The following is a 19,154-nucleotide window of genomic DNA, read 5'->3' on the forward strand; positions in this document are numbered from 1 at the left end:
TGTTTTTCTCTCTGCACGAAAGAAAAAAAAAAAAACAACCCACTCGTACCTCAGCCAGTCCAGGGAGTGTAGCTTAAACGGATGTCAAAGGCAGGTGTCCATTGAAACACTGAGTTTGTGGTGGGGCAGCTGAGGTGTTGATGTGTGAAGTTTCTTCCATCCCTTGCAGACCAGCAGCCTCCTGCAGAGGTGTGGGGCTCTTGTGAGCTACAGCAGCTGGTCTGGGGCACCAATTGGCTGAAAGTCCAATTGGCTCCAGGTGTGAAAAGAGCTTTTTAGGAGTGCCTCAGACAATTGGGTCTGTAAAGGTCACAGGGTATGCTTGGGGTTGCAGCTTCTCATGCTGGATTGTCCAAGAAAAAGTAGGTTGCTTATTTTTTTTTAAACTCAGTTTTATATTTGTGTATGTCAGTTGTTTGTTGGAGAATTGTTTTTCAGCAATCTCTGCTTCTGTCTGTGTTGGCTTCTGGCAACATTTTTACCTTATGCAATCTGGTGGGTTTTCAAGGTTGTTTTTCCTCAGTAGATATCTATCCTGTATTGTTATTCTGTCCAAGTGCATGCTATAAACTTAGGTGACCTTTTCTATGCGCAGATATCAGGTACATGTGGATCTCTGGAAATGCTAAATCACTAAACTGCTGTGATCAGGTCTGTGTGCTCTGCACAATCTCTAGTGGCTGGGCCAAGTTAAGGTGCATTTTTAGACATTGAGTAGTAGAAATTGAGTAAAAAATGTTTCATCTAGGGAGTGGAGTAATTGTCAAGAAAAAGGACTATTCTAGCCTTTGTAAAAAATGCAAGAAGGCTGTCCGTCTTATGTCTGAAGATTAAAACAGGGAATGCTGCTTTTGTTTGATTTTGCCTGATCATCTAAGCAGTTTCACATGTATGCCATATGCTTGCATTATTTATACTTTCACATTTTGTTATGTATATATTACTCCATCTGTGTTTTTCTCCTTTTAGTCTTTACCATTCTACATTAGGATTGTATTTGAACAGAAATGTGTAAAATGAGTTAAAACACCTGTTTCACTACTTGAAGTGCAGCACGATGTATTTTTCAGACAGGAGTCCTAATTAATGTTTTTTTCTGGTTTCCTAACAAGAAACAAGATTATATATTTGGTATAGAAATGCTATCTGGAGTTATGGCCTACTGACTTGTTAAAACAAGACTGAATTAGAAGTCTGCTATAGGTAAATCAACTTGTGTTATTGTTGGTTGCTTTATTTGAATAATTTTGCATATAAAGTGGTAGAATTTTGGGCTTTTTGTTGAATTTCTGAGAATGGTAAAAACCATTACTTTTCACCTAGTATGTGAAGTAAATACTTTCTCAAAGCAGACTGGTGTTAATTATGTTCTGTGTACAGTGTGTTGACTGAAAGTCCCTATCACCTGTGCTGCTGTATAAAGAAAGAGTTCTGTAAGATGCATCCTTTAGCTTCAGAAACCATTCTATCAGCAAAGGCAGTCTCTTTGAAAAGACAAGGGAAGGAGAGAGAGAGGAAAAACCCAGATACTGCTTGATATGTGTGAATCCTATTCTAGCTGCTTACAAAATACCGGTTTTCCAAAAGGAAAAAGAAGTTAGAAAAGGCTTTTGTGCTCTGGTGTAAGAGATGCCATAGCCCATTACTGCCTCTTCCCAAAGAGGAATGAGCTAAGGACAGCTGGCTTGGATACCATGACGATGAACATGGCACAGGAAACCAGGAAAGAAGAAACCTAAAATAGGGTGAATTTGATCTAAGAAGCTTTTCAGGGAATATACAAAATGAGAGCTAAAATGTCACATAATATGTGTTTTTTTCAGTGTGGAGGCAGGGAAAAAATGTTTCTTAATTAATGTACTGGCATGAAGCAATGCTTTAAGGGTTCATTTGAGTGTTCATAGCTGCTACTTCACCAAACTATGAACCTTCTGAAAGTTGCTTTGTGGCTAAAATATTGAGTCCTATCTGATAAATCACCAAGATTTCACATATATCTGTTCTACGTGATGAAGTTACTTGAGTTAGCTGTAAATGGGGTAGATAAAATACCAGAAATAGTTGAACTGCTAAAATGTGGCATATGTGGAGAGCTACTTAATCTCACTGGGCAAACAAAATAATACTGCTGCTTTTATGCAAGTTAGCTGCTGTCTAGACATACCTGTACCCTCCTAAATCTCTTAGTACTTTTGAAAGTTTTACCACTACACTCATCAGTCATTTTATATGCTTTAGAAAGCCATGAAATGGTTGTTTAATTATGCAAAGTGAAGGTATAATTAAATTTCACTGGAACCGTGGGGATTTGAATATGATGAAATAAAATGGGTTTAGTTTTACAGGCTCAGTGTGCCACAGAGTAATCACAAAGCCTTCTGATTTCCTCCCCCTGCCCCATATCTCTATACCTCTAGGGGAAGAGAGAGTTTGGGCCCAAGGTGGCTCTCTACCTTTATGCCAGACAATATGGATGTACACTTAAAAAAAGTTAGAGGTCACAACTCAAAGGTAAAATTTGTTTTCTTCTAGAAAAGCTGCCAGTGCTGTTAATATGCACATCTGGAGCTTCCTGAAACCTGGTAATAGGAACAGTGACAAAAAAATGAAGGGTCTAAATAAACAGCTCTGCAGTACAACATTCAAATGTAGTAGCATGAAACTGGACACTGAAGCACGAGGATTGAGATTACAATACTGCCAGTGTGAGAGCTGCTAGCTCAGCTGCTTGCCCAAAACTGGATGTAAGAGCCTGGCTTTCCCTTGATATTTGCAGCTTTAAATACTCCTCCTTCAGCCCTTTAACATGGAGCTGGCTGGTTGCTTCTGTGTATTGCTTACCATATAGGATAACATCATAGAGATTTGGTTTCAGTTTCCTTTTTCTGATTTATGACCTATTTTGGAGGGGACAAATTGAACCCAAAACACGTTTAAAAGTTATTTGAGGTGTTGTTGCTTTCCAGCCAATGGAGTGGAGACTGAGGAGGAAATGGCTGACAAAGAAGGAAAATGTGGTGGGAATGCAGCATTTCTCATCTAGGTCAGGCTCTCCTGGAGGACAGTTAGGGATGGTGGGCTGGTACATGCTGGCTTTTCTCTGTCTTCAGTACAATGCTATAATCTTGAAAGATAGAGGAGGGGGAGGTGCTTTGTACAGTTGTGGATCAGAGTCACAGCTCAAGATCCCCCTACGATGTGGTTGTGTACTATTGCAACTATATTATACAGGGATATAAAATATGTACCTGGCATTACATAGGTGTTAAGGGCAAACTTATGGTTCATATCATGACTCTTATTTCTTATAGTGTTGTTTGTGCCTGTACTCTGTTGAGTCTGAATTTTTCAACCATCTGACTTGAGCTGGACTCCTTTTGTTCTCTCCAAAAATGTTTGCGTGTAATTCAGCCATTTCCAGAGTGTGCCTATGCAGAAAATGGCTGGTTTTGGTGTTTTTTTTCCCCCTTTGGGATTAGTATAATTGTATTTCCCCTTAAGTCTCTAAATAATATGTCAGGAATTCAGTTTTATTTGGATATAGTCACGCAGCCACCATAATGGTTTAAGCAAATGTTTTGGAGATCCTGCACGACAAATAACTGGTGGGTGGGGAGTAGGTGCACATGTGAGGAAAGCCTTGGTACCTCCTGTACCACTGCAAAGCCCTGAAGTGGCTTGCAGCAAGAAGTTTCCCTCTGGATTATCTGTCAGCTGAGGAGGAAAATGATATTCAGCAGTGAAACCCTGCCTTTATTTCCTCGGTACTGCTTCCTGACCTCACCTGTAGGCTTTTTGGGAAGTGTCCGTATTTTTCTTTATTTTCTCATAAGGCTACCTGAAAACTGCTGCGTGGTGTTGGACCATCCTCTGAGAGAGCTGGCTCCTGGTCTGAGGAAGTTTTAACCAACTTGTTAGGTAATACTGTGGTGGTGTACTAACAATTTACTGACTTTGCTAGTTTGAGCTATTTTCCTTTGAAACAAAGGAGCAAGGTTCCCCAAGGATAGGTGAAATTGAAATGCAATTGCAGAGAAAAAAGATGCTTTTTGAGACAAATCAGCTGTTTCCCTACATTCTTTTGAGGCAGATGACTGTGCCTCTTCAGGTTTCTCATAATCTTTCTAGACTACAAAGTAAGGCAGGGGAAAGGCTAAAACAGAAGTGATATGAAGTTACAAGCAAATCAAATACTTTAAAAGATGTGCTAGATGTGACACTTGTGACACACTTACCTAGACGTGAAATAGTGTTGAGAGGGAAGGATAGTAACCGTCAGTGGGAAAAAATGAAACAAAAACCCCCTACAAGATGAAATGGTTCTTTTCAGAAAACACAGCTACTTATTCTAGATCTTTTTGTCAACATTCTTGTAATGGGGGTAGGAGGATATCGTAATAGTTCTTTTGAATTAAATATTTGATATATTAGTCACGCTCTTCTCTTAATGTTTAAACTTCTGCACACTTGCACACCTTCCTTCATAACTGCCCTTGGTTTTTTTTCCTCTTCCTCATGAGAATGTCCTGAATAACTGACGAATTTGACATTTTAAATGATTTCTGTCACTTTGCCAGTGCTGTGTGGTTCCTTCACCTTTTCAAAAATATGATGTTATGAGAACTTGAGTTGCAAATACAGTAAATGGGTGATATTTTTCTGTCATGTGATTAAACTTTGAACAAAAATCTTTGGGACTTGTGTATGCATGAGCTATAATTCCTGCAGGGAGCTTGTGGCCAAGCTTGCAGATGACTAAATTGATTTGTTTGCAAAAGTGCTGAATGGGTAGATAGCAAGACTTCCCACTTGGCTTTGCTTGTCTGATTTTTTTTTTTTTTTTTTAATTTTTTTTTTCTTCCTTTCAAATGTTATTTTTCTCTAGAATACAGAGCAGACCCTTGTTAATGTTTTCATCTGTATTTGGGCAGGCTCTCCAAGGGTGACCTTATAAAAGAATCATCTTTCACTTTTATGAAAAGATCTTGTCTACTAAGGAAATCAGTTGGCTTGAAGACTTGTGGTTATATGTAACTAAGATCTACGAGAGAATGAAAAAAATTAAAATAAGTGCAAGCTATTCAGACTTAAAACTGTAATAAAAATAGTTTGTCAGCAACAGGTGTTCTTTTCACGCTGCCAACTTTCTGTTTATTGCACTTTTGTCCATCTGTGTAGGTCTGTTGCTCTTGGAGTTTCCTAGTAAAATGAACAGGATATTTTTCTCCCTGAAATCAGTATTCTGATGAAATCTGCAGACCAGCATAGATGAGGGAGTTGATCTTACCTTTTCCCACAGGCACTGTTTTAGGGTCTGTTTTGCTCTCAGTGTGTGAGGGTTGAGAAGGGGTAAAGATGAGTTGAGGTAGCCCTAGCTGTGAGGACAGATGAGAGGAGCTCTTTAGTACTGGAAGAGTGGGCCAGAGGGGAAAAGGACCTGAAAATGTTTTTTTGTTAGAAATGTCTTACAGGGAGGAAGCCAGAATAAGCAGTGAACAAGGTACCTCTCTTTTCCGAATTCTGAAGAAGGAGGAAAAATTAGTGATAAGCTCTAGTGTGTTCAGTGACATGAAAGCACATCTTAATAAAGTCAGAGTGCATTTCTGGTTTGGTGTGTGGTGACCACTAAAGGCTTTATATTAATGCTGTTACCAGGAGCAGCTGTATTATAGCACTGCTTATGTATTTATTCACTGTTGTGGCAGTTACATTTCATGTAGCAACTGCTGAAGGCACGACTATTCAGCAAAGATGAAATGTGATAAAACTCCAAAGAGGCTTTCTTCTGCGGTATTAATTCTTTATATAGGAACAAATAGTTTTCTATTACTATTTTCAGCTTTTCTCTTAAGTCTTATCAAAGAAATTCATTAGCTACTGGGTAGGAGTGTCAAGTTCACTTTATAGCATTTGATTTTCTTATTTGCATGTCTGTTCTAGATTTTTAAAACCTAAATTCAGGAAAGTCATTACTATGATAGAAACAGCCCACATCATGTTATGAACACTTTCAGATTTCCTTAATTCCCCTTAGTGTAATGAGGATTTAGCCTCTGGGCACAGGGAGGTGAAAATCCAAGTGAAATATACAAATGATTTAAGAAACTCTTGACAACTGCTGAAAGTGGTATCTGTTTTGGAAGGGTTATTGATTGCTTCTGCTTTTTAGCTAAACTTTGATGAGGAAAGGGCAAACTCCATTGTGGAGGATACAAATGAGATTCTCAGGTTAGCGAGCAAATATGACCAGAAGGTCTGTAGCTGAAGGGTCTTTATTCTGCTGTAATTTTTCAGTGTAGTGGTAGTTTTTACTTTGGGGCTGGAGGTGGTAACTTGTGCGGCTGTAACTGAGGGTTCTGGGCTCAATTCCTGCTCTGAGCCCTGCTATTATGAGTGGATCCACTGTATCTGGTCACCAGATAAAAATGTCTTTGCTTGGGCTGCCTTCAGCCTGGCTGGGGAGTTTGTAACGTGGCAGACACGTGCCTGCAGGGTCGCATGATGACTGACTCCAGACAGACCTGCTCCCTGCCTGGGCAAAGCTAATGGCGCAGTGGGCCGGTGTGCCTTTGGGACCTGACTCCAGAGAAGTGCACAGACAATTTGTCATCTTTTCTCCATCTGTGTGAGGAGTTTGGCTACTGCCCAGCAAAGAGTGACTCTTACAGGAAACAGTTGTTTGGCCCATTTCTGTTAATAATGTGTCAAATCCTTCACTTAAAACTGATACTATTCTCTCTTAACTTTGAAGGAATGTGTCTATAACTTCTGGTGGAGTACCAGTACTAGACTCTGTGGACAGTAAACACATGTTCCAAGGTAATAGATGCTGTATGTATACTCAAATCCGGACATAAGTTGCTATCAAAGACATCTCTGGCTTTCTCACAGTTGAGTAATGGCAGCTCTGGGAAAATACCTTTGGTTCAGGATTTGCTGCCCATAATAAAGAAGGCAGAATTGGTACTTGTATTTTACATGCTGAAGGTCCCTGAAAAGCAGTGATATTTTGTCTTCAGAACATATACATGGGACACCAATAAAGTGGCCAAAATGAACATTCATGTGCTGTCTCAAGATGTTGCCCTTGAATTTCTCATTTTTTGTGAGCTATTACATAGCTGTAGTGATGGAAAACAAGCTGCTATATTTAACTGTATTTTTAATATATATCAGTAACTGACATATGTTTCATATGTTTAGCTCTAATTAACAGGTTTCCAAATTTATATTATCTAGCTTTCTCTAAGCGTTTATTTTTGTGCAGCGCGTGTAATGTTATATTCACAGAACTGGTCAGAAATTTTTCAACAAAACAAATGTCAGAAAGCGGCAATTCGTTGAAACTTTCTTAGGGAATGTGGAATTTTTAATGAAAAATTTTTCCTTAGAAGCTTTGACATGTCTTCAGTATGGGTTCTGTTCTGAGGAAGGAAGAGTTTCCTACACCCCAGCAAAGGGTGTAGGAAACTGAAGGAGCTAATATGGGATGTGCTGCTTTTGGCAGAGCAGAGAGTTGATCCTGGTGAATCTTCTTAGACTCATTTGCATCCCAAGAGGGAATGCAGAAATATTGTCTCAAGCAGATCTCATGTGGATTTAACCACAGCAAAAATTAAGCTTCTGAAAGTAATAAAGCCTGTTAGAACTGTTGCTCTCTTTGTAGGACGGCTGACACTGAGCCCTGCACACAGAGCTCATGGGCAGTACTGGGTGCTTGGAACCTGCCTCTGACTTCATGTGACAGTCCTGGCTCCTCCTTCAGCTCAGCCACGCTTTGGAAACCAGACCCAGCCTCCACAGAGACCTGCTCCCTGCCAGGATGATACAGGGATAGTTCTGTATGAGAGGACTTCCTCTGGGCCAGGAGTCAGGGCTGGAAAAAACAATGCAGTCTTTTGACAGTCTCTTTGAAGGTATCTGGGGAAAAAGCCATGCCCTACCTCCTCCCTGCTCCCCCTGCCCCAAACCTCATGCTCATTTAATTCTTTTTGAACATTGGATATCAAACATAAAGTGCTGGACCTGGTTGTCCTTATTCACACTGGTCTCAAAGAACATAAATTCACAGGAGCTGGTGAGAAGTTTGTCAAGCCCATTGATCTACCTAAAGGTTTATAGGATAAAGGGACACAAAAAAAATCTTCCTTTGCTTTTCAGGTCATGATCTGTAAAAGACAGCTGCCTCTGCTGATTGCTGTCAGGTCCCAAGGAAGGGCTGCATTCAAGGGAGGGTGGGACAAACTCACAAGGATGTTTGTGAGCCAAAATGCAAGTCTCCATCAAATAAAGCAATCTTGATCTTGCAGGGAGTTTGTGACAGAAATGGTGTAATTTGCCTTGAGTACATGCTTCTACCCTCTTTAATTTGTAACAGAAATAGATGACATTCTTTCCCCATAGAGAAATTTCTTTGAAATTCCAAGTTTGTCACCTCTATCACCAGGTATTTCTGCACTGGGCTCCAGTGGAGCTAGAACTTGTTATGGCTGTGCTGCGTGAGGTGTTCAGAAAGGTATTTGTTGCCTTCACTAGGTTATGGGTGTGGTATTGCTGCTTGTCATGCTTACTAAGCTTTCCTTTAGCACAGGAGCTGATAGTTCTATTTTTCTGACACCCCAGGCACATAAAATAACTTTTTTGTTTGGAACTCCACATCTTAGCTGTGCTCTGTGCAGCTGCTCTCTCCTACATGATAAAGGTAAAGAAAGCATCAATATCTCACTTCTGGCTCCCCTACTTGTTGCAGAAGTTTCAGTAAATCATTGCCATATTCTCGGCCTATGTAGCATTTGGCTGCTTTTTTGGTTTTTTTCTTTTTAACTGAGCTCTGTATCTCTGAAATGTGATGCCACGGTTTCCATCATTACCTTCCCTGCACAGGGTCTGATTTTGAAACACACATTTTCACTATGGTGAAACCATCTGCTGCATGTAGAGAATTAGCAGTACTAGGCATAATGTTTCTTTATACTATCTAGAAATGTGCCCAAATAGTGCAATATGATCGGGTATAATAAGATTTAAATGCCTGTTCAGTGCATAGATCTGCAGGAAGGCTGCTTTCATATCTTCTTGCACTGCCTTACATTATGCTGTATTGAATTTCATTTCAGGTTCTGTTTGCTGGTGTCATACAGGACCTGCTGTTGTTATTACCTCAGATACATGTGTTTTTAATAATAGTGTTCTGAGATTCAGATACAGTTCAATTTACATGAGCTGAACCATGAGTATGTTATAAACTGCCTTGTATTTACTGGACAGTAAAAGCAAACACGTGGGTAGTTACTGTAGAGTAGAAAATGTGTTGTAAATTCACACTTAACCTCCCAGGTGGAACCTGCTTGTGGAGCCATATCTAAGGATGGTCCGGAGTTATAATATTAGTGTTGTTCTTTTCATAAATCCATAGGATTTATAGGGCTCTGAGCAAGCAATATACTTCTTTTCACAATTGCTATTTATCTTTAAAGGCTTCTATTTTCATATTTCCTTTTATTTCAGCATGTCTCATATCCAACCTGGGTGTATTATTTTCATACAGTATTGAATTAGACTTTCATGGTCATCATACAAAGTGGTTCCACCCCCAAATAGCTGGGGGCAATTCTGTGCCTTTTCAAGCCTTAGGTACCTTTAAAATATTAACTAATCCCTAGCCTGTAATTATAATCTATAATTTGCAGAAGGTAAAACTGAGACAGAGAGGTTAACTTGCTGCAGATGTTGTGATACAGCAGTAAAGCATGAATTAATCATTGCGAGCATCCTTGTAGAACCACTAGAGCAGAATCTTGTCAGACATCTGAAGCGCATGTGGCTTTTCAGCTCCCAATCCCTAAATTGCACCACTAATCTTCAGAGCGTCCCCTCTGTGTTTTTCTTGTGTCCCTGGTGATGACTGTTCATCGAGAATGATGTATGCTCTGCTATTAGTTACGTTTCCATACTGTCAGAGCATAAAAACTACTGATGGTGAAAGATGTGGGGACACCTTTTGCTCCTTCCTGTTTCTGCAAGCCTTTTGAAAATTATTAGTGTTGAAAGAAGTCATGAGGAAAGGAAGATGAACGCATGAGTGAAGAAAGCTTGAGATGCTAAAAACCTGATAAGCTTCTGATGTCCTTTAGTTTCCTGGCAGGCTGTAATGGACCAGAAATATGTTTTTATTATTTCTAATTTTATAAAATGCTGTTGGCTGAGAAAAAGCATGTTGAGGCCAAAATATTGGTTATAAAACACTTTATCTCTCCTTTTGTTCAGGCTGATAGTGTCTAGCTAATGCAAGCATTTCATGTGGATCCTTGGTGTTCTATGCCGACATACAGAGAAATGTCACTCCGTTCTCAGCACACCAGAGCAGGTGTTCTCTTTCAAATTTGCCAGCACAGATCAGGCTGTCTCCATATCAGAAGACTGATGTGCTCTCTACTAATTTAATAGTAATAATTATTATCTAATAATATAAATAATATAATTTTATATTTGATTAAATTTAAGATATAATGAATAATATAAAATAATGATCTAATAATCTAAAAATCTCTTTTGATTCTCACCCACTTTTATTCTGTGCAATTATACTAACAACACCAGGTTTTACTTCCTTTTATAGCACCTCCCTGCCTCTTCTGCAAAACTCCACGACTTCTAGCAGGAGTGGGATTTAGGCTGGTGTGTTAGAGCTGTTGCAAATATTCATCTTAGCACCATGCCAGGTAGTTTGAGACCACTTCATCTCCACAAAGAGATGAAAGAAATACAAAAATCTAATTGGAATTGGTGTTGTTGAGAGGAGTGGGAGGATTTAAGACTAATATCTAATAACTACAAGCTATGTTCATCTGCTATTTGTGGAAGTGAAGTACTTGGAGAAAGAAAAATGGTTTCTGAAAGAGCCTTCACAATAATGTATGGAATACAGGTTGAAAATATTTTTGTATCCAGAAGAAAGTCTTGAATCTATTTTTGGTTGTTTTTCATTTGAAATCAATAACAAAAACTGGATTTGCTTGGTAGATTTCCCCAAAAGAGGAGTACTATTAGCTCTTGAAATGATAGAGAAATGGGAACAACACATCTTTCTCCAGACTCTTCAAATAGATTTGAGTCTTCCTTTGACATAAGCAGTGTGAAGCACTGAGCATTTCCAAGGGGTTTGTGACTTACGGGCAATGTTGGCTGGGCCACAGCATCATTCAGTCCTGCTTGTGTTATGTCTCTTTTCTGTGTGCTGGTGTTACAGCTGGCGAGGGCACTCCAGCTGCAGTGCTCTCTGGGGTCCAAGGGAAGGCAGTGCTGTCAACTGGCTCATGGTTTCAAGCCCATTTTGTGCAAGCTGCTGAAGGTACACCAAGATGCTTAGATGTTATCCCCCAGTGGCAGATTGAGATGAATACCCTAGAGCCAGGAGGCTTTTGTGCTGTTCTACCCCTCCCACCAGATTTCCCTGCCCTGTAAATATCTTCCTCTTTTGCATCCCTCTGCTGCTTCTGCAGACCTGTGCCCTGGTGCCATGGGAAGAAAAGGTACACAGCTTCTGGCTATGCAGCACTTTAAAAGCTAGGTACCAGACTGTCTGGGAAGTGCTGAATTATGTCACCCAACAATTCTGGCACTTTTCTTTAATGTTTTGTGCGAAAGGATAATATTGAGTTACTTTAAGTTTTGTGGCTCTCAGCTGTTTTCTTTGTTTGTTGTTGAGTTGTGGGATTTTTTTTTTTTTTTTTAAATTTTATTATATCTTTTTTATTTCTAATCAATTGCTCAGTCTTGTAAGGTGGTTGGCCACATACAGATCAATATAAATGGTAATGATACCCTGACTGACTGGGGTGTAACCATGTAAATTGAAGAAAGTTGCTGTCAAACATACGGCTTTCACAGCACACGCCAAGAACTCTTTTATTCCTGCAGCGTCCTGCAGCTAGAGCAAGGTAGGATGGACAAGATGTGAGGGAAGGAAGAGAGGCAACATAATGTTATCCTTGTCGAACAAGATGGAACATGTCTGTTTATTCCTGGATACGCAGGATTACATTTAGGACTCTTAAGAGAAGCAACTGCTAGAGTCAATCCCACTTTTGCCTAGGAAATGGACAGACTGTCTCTTGGTGACAAAGACCCTCAGACAGGCATCAGAACAAGTAAAGCTTGCTGTGTCACATTTTGGTGGAAAATAAGATTGGATTCATTCTATCAATCTCCTTCTCTAAACCTATTTTTTTTTTCCTACTGCACACCCCAGAGGACACGATGGTTATTGGATATATTTGTTTGCTGTGTCAGATGAGTGAAAAGTTTTACTCTGATGCTGTGGCTTGTTCTGAGCCCCTGGCAGTGTCATGTTCAGCTAAGGCTCCCATCTGAGCCTGCAGGGGTGTGTGTGAGAACATGCAGAAACTGCCCGTGCCTGCCAGGGACAGTGAGAGCTTGCTGTTACTGCTGTCTCAGCTCCATGACAGATTTTTTTTCTTCTGCATAGTTGCAGTGACTCTTGCTCATGTTCTGTCCTTATTGGTGTCACTAGCATCTCCCTTTGAGTCTGATCTAATGCAGGGAGGAAAATCTTCTTTGCTGATGATGTTGGACTTTTTGGCTTGGTTCCACTGCTGAATAGCAGCTTGAATTTCTTGGCCTCTTGTCCAAGGTCCCACTGTGCTGCTCCACACTATGCCAGGGTGTCTGGATTTGCAGCATTCCCTGCAGCCATCAGTGCCCAGTGCATAGGTGCCCTGCAACTTGCTCTGCTGCTCTTCCACTTCCAGGAGCTCCTTGGGGATCTTGCAAAGCCTCCAGGAGACTTAAAAATTCAGGTTTCTATGTACCAGGTTTTCATGAGACAGTAAATTAACTTGCCATGATTTGCTGCTGTGTTCACGAGCATCCTTAGGCTTGTCTGATGTTCTCCTTCCTCCCTGGCATCGTGTGCAGAAACATTCTGCCCAGAATGTTTCCAGTCTCTTTCCAGAGTGGGTTCTTGGGTGCGGCAGGATGTGTGCAGGTGAAACACGTTATCCCAAGATGGTGGAGGGAGCTCCATCACTTGCTGTAAAAAATAAAATTGAGGCAGTAATGATGGCTGGTTAACTAGAGTGTCTTATAGCCAGAGACTTCCCCTCCCCCATCCCCCCCATAAACCAGAAGATAAGCATTCAAAAGGAGACCTAGTCCTGAGCCCATCTGCAAAATCTTAAAATGGAGCCAAAATCCCTTCTAAATAGGGCTCCCTGGCTTTCATTTTCAAGAACATCTGAGCTCTGGTAGTCTGTCACAACCCACACCCTTGCTGGTTTTTGCAGTCTGGTATCAAAACTCACTGAAACTTTTTTTTCTTAGAAACCAGCCTTTGGGATCTATCACAGCCGCTTTTGGCCAAACGGAATATAACCTGTTGGTCTGATAGCAGCACAGTCAGCCAGGGCAGGGGTGAAGTGACCAGGTACCCCGTCTAAAGCACAAAATTAAACTGCCCAAGTAATATAAAGGGAAAGAGATTTGGCTCCTCATGTTTGCTGACTGTGCAATAAAGTTCAAACCAGTTTTAGTAATTTAACTCTGTACCTAGTTATTTAATGCTTGCTAGTGCATTAAGTGAAGAATTAGTGTTACAAATCATTCTACTCTGTTAGCCAATATTAATTTAATTACTTTCCTAGAAAAGCCCTTCTCCAAAAATGTTACCTTTATTTTGCTGTTCCCAGATCCTAGAAATTCCAGTAGAATGCAGATAGTACTTTAGGTTGTATTTAAATTGCCCTGCTTGGTATTTTTCTGCCACTAAACACAAGTTTTTTCCCCAAAAGTGCTGCCTGCTCTTCCTGAAATTGGGTGGTGCCTGATGCTGCTGACAGTAAATAACAGCCCAGGTAATGGAATTGGTTCCTGCCCAGGGAAGAGATGTGAAGGAGTTAAAATTTCTCAAAAGTGGACTGTAGATGGAACTGAACTGTGCTGGTGCTGAGCCTCTGAGATCTATTAGTCTTGACAACCTCAGTTATTCTGGTGCTTCTCATCATCTGTAAAGTTAACAAGGGCTGATAAGAAATGATGAGGCACCACACGGGTTTGTATTTCAGAACTCATAAATATCCCACAATACCATTTTTCTTACAATCAGATACATTAATTTGTTGACTGTAGATGTTGCTGAATATTCACTTGGTGCAGAGGTTTAACAAAGGCACTGCAAGGATAAACATTTTTAAATCAGCAGATAGAAGCCATGGTTGTGCTGTGTGCTCAGCTGTTATGTGTTTTCAAATGCACGTTCTAATTTTACTGAAGTTGTTGATTTCTTTGACCTGCTTTCTTCCTTGAAAGCATGATTCATAGGCAACCTTCTCCAGCTGTATTTCTTTCCCTTTTTGGTGTGATTGGTAATTTCATACTAGCGAGTCAGATACCTGAGGGTGAATTTAATTTGAAATAAACCTTACTCTTGGAAGAGCAATTTTTATGAAGGGATCAAACAATGTAACATACAATCTTCTCAAGCTGCATGTCACCTGGAGATGCCTGCAACTCAAATTGAGTAAAGATGCTCTTTCAAGCAAAAAAATTCTATGAAATATAGTGTGGACAAACTCTCCAAAGTAGTAGTTATTCTTGCTCCTGCTATAATAAGATGAAGCACACAAATATCACTTGATTAACAGCTGCAGTATTAATTTCCCTTTTTGGTTGCTTGACTCACAGCAAGAATCGTGTCAATGCAGCAGAGAAGCAATTAAATTGATTTTAATCTTTGTCAGAGAAGATAACATGCCTTTTTCTCTTCTCATTTAAATAATTAAAGTTTCAGCAGGTATTATTTCTAGCTTTAAAGAAATTGGTATCTTAATGTAATAGAATCCTTGTAATTATACACTTAATGGATCTTAATAAGTTAATCATGGTTTTTCATTTAAAATGTTTTTTTTTTTACTTATTAAACTTTTATTTGCTTTGATGGTCATGCTTTTAAGAGGGTAGAAAATATTAAAAAAATAAAGTTATAAAAAAGCCTCACATCTTTTTTTTTTTTCATATTCCTACATGGCCTTTCAAATTTATTCTCAGTAGTTGGATTTCAACACATGCTTTAAAAATTCTTATCCAGTGAAGCTTTCTGTTATGCTACAGTTAATTATTTTGTTGAAAAAGCTTCATGTAATGAGGACAAACAAATACTCTTTTATCTTCGTTGCAGTGCAGACTCCAATTCTGCAGGAGTATAGCAAATATTTCTTTGTCCTCTTTGATCCAAGCTGTTAGGCAGTATTTGGGGTCCTCCAGGTTATTCCCATTAGGCAGGAAAATGGCTGGTGGAGTCAAGGTGTGCCTTTGATGTGATGCTCTGTTTATCTAGAGCGTGTGTGCAGCCTTTCCCTGCACCCAGTAAAGAAACACTGTCTTGCCTGGCAGTCCCAACCTTGTGTGCTCAGGCAGCACTTTACCCTACAATCTTTCTCTTGGTAATGACTTGACATTGCAAACTGCATTTATTTCTTTTGTTTTGAATTTTCCCCCACTCCCCTGGAGAAGGATTGCCGCCAGTCTTGCGTTATTTGTTCTGGTTTTCTGGATGATGGAGCCTTAACCCTTCTTGCTGAGAAAAAACTGATCCAACAGCAAACCACTTTTCTCTGGAACACCCATGATCCATGAATGCTCCCTGCTCTGTTATGATCTACTTCGTTATAGGAAAGGCTGTTGTAAAAAGTTTGCTTGCCTTTTGAAGGGGGCAGATGCCCCAGTGTAACTCAGGAGGACACTCCCTGGGAAAGCTTGGTTCTTGGACTCCCCCGGCTGTTGCAGGGGCTGTAGTGAGCTCTTGGAGCCCACGAGTACCTTGTACTCACCAAGGGCAGGGACTCGCTGATGCAGAGCCAACTTTTATTTTAAAATTGTAGCCTGTATCTCTTATGGTTCTTCCTGTACTGGCAAGAGAGGGGAAAGGAAAAAAATATCAAAGATTAACTACTTTGCAAGGTTTAGTACAAAGAGGTCTGGAAATATTTGGAAAGTGAAGCTGTTTCCATCTAGAAATCTTTATATTTTGACAATAAAAATAATGCAAAATGACGTAGTGATAGGTCATGTGAAGTTTCATTAAAAAAACATGAATGTACAACTAATATATTTTGTATTCTATAAACAAAAATTGAAAACTCCTGTACCTACTGTATGAATTACCAGAAGTTAACAAATCATTGAAACCGATGTTTTCTCATATGGTGGATTTGGTCATGTTCTTTGAGAATTCCCATTTGCTTGGTGACCTTGATAGAAAATACTTGTTTGTGAGTGTCATTGTTTATTTTCCTGAATTTGCATTGAAATAATTTGCACTCTATCTTTTTTTTAAAATAATAACTTTTTTCCCATGTATAAATTATGGTAGTGATGAGCAACACCACACATAAGCAGCAGGGAGCATACCAGCATCTGATTTATGTCCAGGCTCAACAGCAGCTCTCTATTTTTTTTCCTTTTTTTTTTTTTAATGATTTAGGTTTTCTTTTTTTTTATGGTTTAAGGTTTTTTTAATGATTTTTTTCTCTTTGTCTAGAAAAATGCTTCATATTTGGTCTTTTCTTTGAATAGATATAAAAAATTCTCTTTTAAAATACCTTGTTATGTGTGATTTGGAAGCTGTATTAAAGTGGCTGATTTCCTTTTCCTCAGATTTCATCACAGGTGATGCAAAAAATTTCAGCAGGGGGCTAGATGTAACAGGTAGTAAAACTACATGAGAGATGCTTTGGAGCTTGTGTGTATTCTTACATCCCAGAATGAAGTAATTAAAAAAAAAAACCCAAAAACAACAGGAAAAGCAGAGAAAGTCACCTGTTTGCAGTCTCTCAGCCTGGTTCTAGTTTCTCAGTGAGTAAATCTACTGCAATGTGATTGCTGGACTCTTAGGATTTTCACTGCTTTGCTTGGTAAAGGTCTTCATGTATCTTTTGAGCTTTAGATATGGCTGTGTCAGTTTTTAGGTATGTACACTTCAGGGAGACAAATATAGTTTCATAAAGCCTCATTTCATAAAGCATAGAAAGACTGCTATTCTTTCATCTCTAGTTTATGAAAGGAAGAATTCTTTCTTCTGTGCAAAATAACTTGTGTAAGAGCTTGTTGCTCCATGGCTTGGGCAGCACCTCTGTGTTCTGCATAGGTGAAAAAATGTTTGTCATTGAACTTAAAATCTGTTTCATGGGGTCTAATAAAATCAATTAACTTAATCTCGTCTCATTTATATCATTGTGCCATATGGTATGTGCAGGCAAAGATTTAGTCCAGGAGGAAATTTTGTGGAACAGAATTGCAAATGGGGAAGCAAGGGAAAAGCAGGGTGGTTAATCAACAGAGACAGGTTCTTGATAAATACATGCTGTTTACCCTAAACAGGGAAAAGATACGTAACAGATGCTGAATTCTTCAGCATGCTTGGCAGCGTAACCCATTTGGTAGCAACAGCAGTATGAACAATATAAGTGAGGTGGCATGTAGGAGGGGATACTCTAAGAACCTAGTTGGGAAAGATACTTCTTGTTGCCTTGCCTACGAAGTCATTACTGGGAGTTCTACAGGCAGTCTGCAGATAAAAGACAATACTGTCTGAATGGACTAACATTAGCAATTACTGACTATATTGCTCTTTGATTTTATTCTTTCAAAATATCTGCTCAAAATGATTGCAACTTCTTCCTAGTATAAGTTTTTGTAGGGCAAATATGCTCTGCTATGTATTCTCAGTTGCATCCTAAGTTTTTGCTCAGAAATACAGAGATATAAACCTTTATCTAAATGATTTTTGAGACATTATGTTAAGAATAATCACTCTTGGCCATCCAGGTCTCCTAAATGTCAGCCTGTGGATGTTTACCACTAGTAATACAGAGCACAGATTGTTTAAATTGTTTAGGTGAAGCTTTTGAACTCTGTGGTGGTGTGGTGTTTTTTTTTTTTTGTGATGAGCATAACTGAGAATGCTTTTGCCTTTACTGATACATGTTTCAGGCTGATTTCCTTATTTGTATAGTTCTTCCAGTGCCACCTTACTTTTAGGGCAAATCCAGAAGCCTTAAAACTAGGATCTGATTTTTTTTTTCTTTCATGCAAAATTTTTGTAAGTCTGACCTAAAATGGTTTGTGTAGTAAAAATCACATGGTAGCAGGTGCCATTGTCCTGATAGATATTTTTGTTTTATTTGATTTGGTACAACTAGGAACTGATTTGGCAAAACCCCTTCACCCTCCGTATTAGTCATATAAAATATTGACATCATAAAAAATCCATAGGAAATTCCTCAATGACTCTCCTATGAAAAAATTTACTAACTCATATTGTATATAGAAAACCTCCCAATCTTTATCACTGGGTGTATGTGTGTGTGTTCATAATGCCCTCAGTAACCATGCATGACACGCTGTTATCAGATGGCAAAAGACTCTCAATCTTCTTTGTCACTTCATTTGTTTGACTATTTTATCTAGGAGTCAGTGATTGAAATCACCTGGTGTTTGTGTTTGGTGTGAAGCTGTACTATACCTTACTGCTTATCTGTAGTTGAGCTGAACAGCTTTTCAAGAAAGTTTTTAGTTTTTTTTTTTTTCAAAAGCAAATTCAGTTGTCCTGTTAGTAGCACAGGTTAAAAGCATTTCTCAATTTTAGATGCAGTAATTTCTGTCTAATAACAGTACCTTATCTTGCCTTCTACCTACTCAAGCAGTTTTAAGATGTGGTTTGATAGGAAAAGGTATGTATGGTATGGCTGTCTGATGGCGGGAGAGCAGACCCGATGATCCAGGCAGCCCTCACACATCCTGCCTCCCCAGTGCACTGAGATTTGGGCTGAATTGTGTCTGGCCAAGCAGCGCAGCTCTCAGAGAGGTGGCTCTGCTCAAAGTGTGCCTGGGCTAGGCAGCAGCTCCACGGGTCTCCATGCCTGTGCTGCTTTCCATGTCAAATGTTGAAGCATTTGAAGGTCTTGTGGCTTCCTAATGCTCTCTCCCAACCAGATGAGATGGAGTATTCAAGAGCTTAAACCTAGAAATTAAATGGGTTGACATTTCAGGTGTATTTACCTTTTATGACCTTCAGGATACTTACAGCTTGCCCAGGAGGAAAGGGAAGCTGAAATTTCACATCTCAATTAGGTTTGGTT

General features: G+C 39.4%; 2 long non-coding RNA genes across 4 annotated transcripts in view; both read left to right on the forward strand.

Moving 5' to 3' along the window:
- The first annotated feature begins 305 nt into the window (after positions 1–305).
- LOC120756870 (uncharacterized) overlaps positions 306–19,154 on the forward strand; it is a 150,312-nt gene continuing 131,463 nt past the window's right edge. The window contains exon 1 of one of the 3 annotated variants that reach the window (XR_005702258.1): positions 306–362. This is a non-coding gene — a long non-coding RNA (uncharacterized LOC120756870). The remainder of the gene's footprint in view (positions 363–19,154) is intronic. The other 2 variants (XR_005702263.2, XR_005702259.2) reach the window with 2 other exon arrangements.
- LOC120756871 (uncharacterized) lies at positions 3,847–8,308 on the forward strand. The gene is made up of 3 exons (XR_005702267.2): positions 3,847–3,918; positions 6,752–6,819; positions 7,667–8,308. It is a non-coding gene; the product is annotated as an uncharacterized LOC120756871 (long non-coding RNA).

This window comes from Hirundo rustica, chromosome 9, assembly GCF_015227805.2.
Source record: "Hirundo rustica isolate bHirRus1 chromosome 9, bHirRus1.pri.v3, whole genome shotgun sequence".
Taxonomy (NCBI): Eukaryota; Metazoa; Chordata; class Aves; order Passeriformes; family Hirundinidae; genus Hirundo; species Hirundo rustica.